This window comes from Octopus bimaculoides, chromosome Z (genome assembly GCF_046866305.1).
Source record: "Octopus bimaculoides isolate indiv1 chromosome Z, ASM4686630v1, whole genome shotgun sequence".
NCBI classification, from domain to species: domain Eukaryota; kingdom Metazoa; phylum Mollusca; class Cephalopoda; order Octopoda; family Octopodidae; genus Octopus; species Octopus bimaculoides.
Genome location: NC_142944.1, coordinates 27,053,402 through 27,058,989, shown reverse-complemented (window position 1 = coordinate 27,058,989; position 5,588 = coordinate 27,053,402). Strand labels below are relative to the sequence as shown.

The window sequence follows — 5,588 nt, the reverse complement described above, 5'->3', positions numbered from 1 at the left end:
AATATTAAAGGACTAGTATACTTTCCTGCTTTCTAGCATCTTCAAGGTCCTATGTGACAGAAATGTTTCAAATGTAGTTGACTGGCTGTCTTTTGTCTTTTATATACATTCCGGTGGACAGCAGTAGTAGTTGTTTGGCTATTTTTAGAGATGATGCCAAACCATTTTTCATTGTATATTTTTAGAAATGATGACAGCAGTACTTTTTAGAGATGTTTTGTGTTTTAGTTAAAGGGATAAGATTTTCACACCCCAAATAAGATTAATTTAATCATTGTTTGTTAAGCTTGGGTTTGAATTTCTTAATAAAGTCATTTTCTCTCAGTTTTCTCTCAATTTCATTCAGGTTGTAAAGCTTATGAAATGGAAATATAAAAGTTTTTCGACCACATGTTGCCAGATGGTTACTCAGTGGTATTTGGCGGACCTCTGGATTTTTAATTTGTTGTCGATGCACACTCGAGCATTCTGATAGTGCATTACCTGTCTGGCCAACGTACAGTTCTTCACAAGTTGGACATTTGATGCAGTAGATTAGATTTCTACTTTTGCAGTTCATGTTCACGTTTGTGAATATTTTCCTTGTTTTTGTGTTCATATATGGGCCGGTATGAATTAATTGGCCTGTACCGCATCGGCTATCATTGCATTTAGACACAGTGGATGTTTGATTTTTGTTGCTAAGGTCAAACCTTGCCTTTGTTAATAATTTTTTCAAGCTTTTAGGTTGTCTCTTACTCAGAGTTATATTTTGATCTGTAATGATATTTCTCAATTCCTTACTTTATGCAATGATTGGTAGGTTTGCTTTAGCAATATTGAAGATATTATGATGGCATGGATTGTGTGTCACTATAAATGGTATGATTTGCTCTTGTTTTTCTCTTCTTTGCGGTGTTGTATGGGTATTTTCGAAGCCCGCTGAATACCATTTTCTATAAGTAGTTTTTTTTGTTTGAGCAGAAATTCTTTCAGTTCCATCAGGCGCTGATTTCTTGTCTTTAGATCCTCTACAATGGTACAGATTCTTCTGACTAAGCAGTATGGGATGTTACATTTTGTATGCGGTGGATTGCACGATTTAAAATTCAGGTATTGGTGTGTATCTGTGTGTTTATAATATATATCTGTGGTAATGGCGGTGTTCTTTTTAACTACGATTATATCTAGAAATGGTAATTTGGTACTGCTCATCTCCTTTGTAAATTGGGTGGATGGGTGTAGGTTGTTGAGGAGGATGTTGAATTCTTCCACAGTGTTTGAGATTTTGTCCAGATTATAAAGCAATCGTCGAGGTATCTCTTCCATCCTTTTTCAATATACTTCCTAAATTCAGTGCTGTATCTCTCCTCTATTTCCTGGTAGAGTTTTTGTTCTAAGTATCCCATCACCGAATTCGCATAAACGAGAATAAACCTCGTCCTCCACCGGCGTTTGAAACCGATGTTGGTGTGTTTACATCCCCATAACCTAGATCGATAGAATAAGTACTAAGCTTGCAAAAGATAAGTCTTGGGGTCGATCTATTCGACTAAAGGCGGTGCTCCAGCATGGCGGCAATCAAATGACTGAAACATGTAAAAGAATAAAAGAATAAAATAAAATATAATATAATCTATATATATATATATATAAGAGAGTTTTATGTGTGTGTGTGTGTGCGCGCGCGCATGTTCTTTATGCATTTCAAAACCGAGTTGCCGTTTTTGATGTATGGGGTAGCAAAAGATTCAGTAAGCATTTAGCCACCAACTAAACTATATTTTCATTCACTTATTTGCATTGCAACAATTTAAGACTATCATTTTTCTTTTAGTCACCTATCGTAAACGACATCTTTTACCACTACCACTACGATGACGTCACATTTTCTATATGTGTTCGCGCGTTCGTTACGTGCACTAGGCCAATGACTGACAAGTATATGTGTATGACGGTGTTTGTGTCTGTCGGTATACATACATTTTTGTGGCGATTGGCACACACACACACACGCACACACACACACACACACACACACACACACACACACACACACACACACACACACACACACACACACACATCTAAAGACACAGACAGATACGCACAGGGACAGAGATAGGTTCGAGGCGTGCATTAATGTATGTCTGTGTGTGTGTCTTCGTATATGAATGTGACTTCCAAACAATAAACGCGCTGATATTAAAAGTTACAACGACTAAGTGTCATTAGAAAGTGAAAATAGTTACACACTTTCAATTTCAACCAAAATTACAGAGTTCGATTACGAGACTGACGATGTGTGAATAATGAAAGTAATGTTTCTCCAAGCTAGTCACATCTGTATTGTCATCTGCGTTCGTTAATTTCCACAAATTTTTTTTTATTTATTTACTTTTGTTTTAAAGTGAAAGAGAGGAGAAATGGACGTGTATGTGTGTTAGAGAGAGAGAGAAAGAGTGAGAGGAAGAGAGCGAGAGAAGAAGAAGAAGAAGAAGAGAGAGTGGAAGAAAGAAAGATAGAGAGAGAAAGAGGATGATTGAAGGAGTGTGTTGTCATGTATACATACATACATCGATACATATGCATACATCTTTTTTATATGTACATGTGCGTGTGTGTGAGAGAGAGAGAGTGAGTGAACGTGTGTGTTTTCATGTATGTGTAAGTGGCACTCACTCACTCTTTCCCACTCTCTCTCACACACACACACGTCCATTTCATATATATGTTCATACATTTTTCACTTTCTTCTCTCTTTCATTTTAAAACAAAAGTAAATAAAAAAAAAAAATTATGGAAATTAACGAATAAAACAGCTGATCCGGATGACAGTTCGTTGACAACTTTGAGAGTTGTAACAAAACAGCCTGCGACAATCTTTAATTATAACGAAACATAGCTGCTGCTTATTATCTATATACTAAATAAACTGTTTTTCACTCAACAACTCTGTTTTACAACTACGCGAGTAGCACAATTTTGACGTCATTTTCGGACAATATTTCAATTTGCTTTCTAATGTTTCACTTTCGTCCGATGTTTCACACATGCGTAGATTTCTACTCGGAAAAACATTTATGAAAATGTACACATATATACTGTATTAAAATAAGCCACAGCTAAAAAAATTGCATTCTCTATATGTCATGAGGAAATACAGTCATTGTCTGTTTCTCTGTCTGTCTGTCTGTCTATCTGTCTCTCTCTCTCTCTCTCTCTCTCTCTCTCTCTCTCTCTCTGTCTCTGTCTCTGTCTCTGTCTCTCTCTGTTACGCATAAAAAGATGTATGCATATGTATTTATGGGCGGAGGTAAAGAATACGCACATCACTCACTCTCCACACCAAATTCTTTTTTAAACTTTTTTCAAATACTTTTTCTTGGATATCCATGGAAAAAACAGAGAGTACAAATCCTTAAGAATTTTATCCATCACCTCACCACTTTCGAAAAGCTACACACTTCCAATGTTTTACTTTTAGCTTTTTGGAAAGCGGGAAAGTTTCTTCAGAAATAATGTCGCTTACCTGTTGCTTCTAGCATGTCAGGTTTTCTGGTAGTGGTCTGGCATTTTTTAAAATTTGCTATTTCAGTAGAATTCTACGCATGCGGGAAATATCAGACAAAAGTGAAAGCGAGTAGCGATGGGTGGGTGAGGTGGGGGAAGGGGCATTGAGTGGTTCTTTAAGAAAAATTAAAGTATAAAAAATATAAGTATTTCCCAGATTTGTAATCTCTGCATTTTTCTACGTAGGTAAAAAAAAGAAAAAAAATTTGAAAAAGTTACAAATTAAGAAATTGCGGTGAGGATGGGGTGAAATTAAAATTTTGAAAACGTGATCCTTCCTAAGAACAGAAAGCACTTTCATGCAAACCCATGCAAATTTTACCCTTTCCCTTCATTTTTAAACAAACAATAACTTCCATTATGTCATTAACTATATATCAATGGTGCCGATTCTGCCCATAAGAAAGGAGCAAATAATACAATGTCATAACACCCGGGCAACGCTGGGATGCATTGCTAGCGTTTAATATAATTTATATATAGTTCAAATTTATAAATATACATATATATATATATATATATACATATATATATATATATATATATATATATATATATATATACAGTTCAAATATATATATATATATATATATATATATATATATATATATATATATATATATATATATATATAGCTCAAATTTAGAGAAAAAAGATGCAGACAGGTGTAGGAACAACAAACAAGTGTATTAGCTTGATGCTCGGGAAAAAAGGGAAAAGATTTTTACGTTTCGACAGAAAGGAATAAGAGGGAATAAATAGAGAGAGAGAGAATGAAAAAAAAACGTGTAAAGTTCAGTGGTCCAGCATGGTGAATGATTGAAAAAAGAGGTTGAATGAAAGGGAGATAATAATCGTGATCCCAACAAGCTAAGGTGCGTAAGCGCGTGTGTGTATGTGAGAACGGTGTGTATGTGTGAATGGGGGCGCGTGAATTTGACGTTTGTGTGCGTGTGTAACGTGTTTGTGTATGTGTGCGTGTTTGTGTGTGTGTTTGTGTAGCAGTTGATATGTGCTTTTTCACGTGGTGTGTGCACATGTGTATGTGCGTGTGCCTCTGTGACCAAACAGTGTGCATGTGTATAGTGTATGCATGTGGGCGAAAGTTATCTTTGTCAATGTGTGTTGCAGGTGATTATGCGTGTTGCGTGTGTTTCTATATATTGTCTGTGTTTAGGTATTGTGTGGGTGTGGGTGTGTGCATGATGGTGTGTGGTGTGTCTACTGAGTTAAAGAGTGTGTGCGGTTGCTCATATAATGGTATGTGTGGTGACGCTATTGAAGATTGTGTTTGGGTGTGTGGATGATGGTTTTTGGTTTGGGTGCTGAGAAGTGTGTGTGGATGAGAAGATGTGGGTGTGTGTGTAATGGTGTTTGAAGTGAGTGATGAGCTGAATGGTGTGTATGAGTTGAATACTGTGTATAGTGGTGCATGTAGGTGAGAATATGCAGGTGAGTAGGTGGAGGAGGCAGTGAATGTGGGAGGTGAGTCGGAATCCGTGTGGGGTTGGCGTCAAAAGAAGATAAGAGGTGAGGTTGGTGTCAGATGAAGAGATGAGGTAAGTTGAGCCCATGTGACGCAAAGGAACGAAGAGAGATTAATTCCTCTTCACGGTGAAGGCGAGAGTCCGGGTGTTTCTTATACAAAGTCAGTCCGAACACAGACAGGTGTTGTAGTGAGTGAGCAGTAGAGCGGAAATGGTGCGAGACCATTACTGAGTCTGATGTCTCGGAGGTCCTCCGCGAACCGGTCAGCCAAGCGGCCTCCCATTTGACCAATGTGCAGGGAAGAACAGAGAGAGCAGGAGATCCAGTAAATAACATTACTAGAGGTGCAGATAAAGGAGTCGGTGACATGATAAGGACGGTGATGGGTGCTTGTGAAGATAGTGGTGTTGGAGAGGTAGGGAAGGTGCGGCAGCATGGGCGAGAGTGGGGAAAGGAGCCAGGCTGGGAGGGAGGGGGTAGGGAAGAAAGTACAGACCTGGAGGTCATGCAGGTTATGGGCTCGTTTGACAGAGGAAGGAGCAGATTAG

At 37.8% G+C, this 5,588-nt stretch overlaps 1 pseudogene; it reads right to left on the bottom strand.

Moving 5' to 3' along the window:
• Positions 1-229: 229 nt before the first annotated feature.
• On the bottom strand, positions 230-1,194 carry LOC149132183 (uncharacterized; annotated as a pseudogene).
• Positions 1,195-5,588: the final 4,394 nt, after the last annotated feature.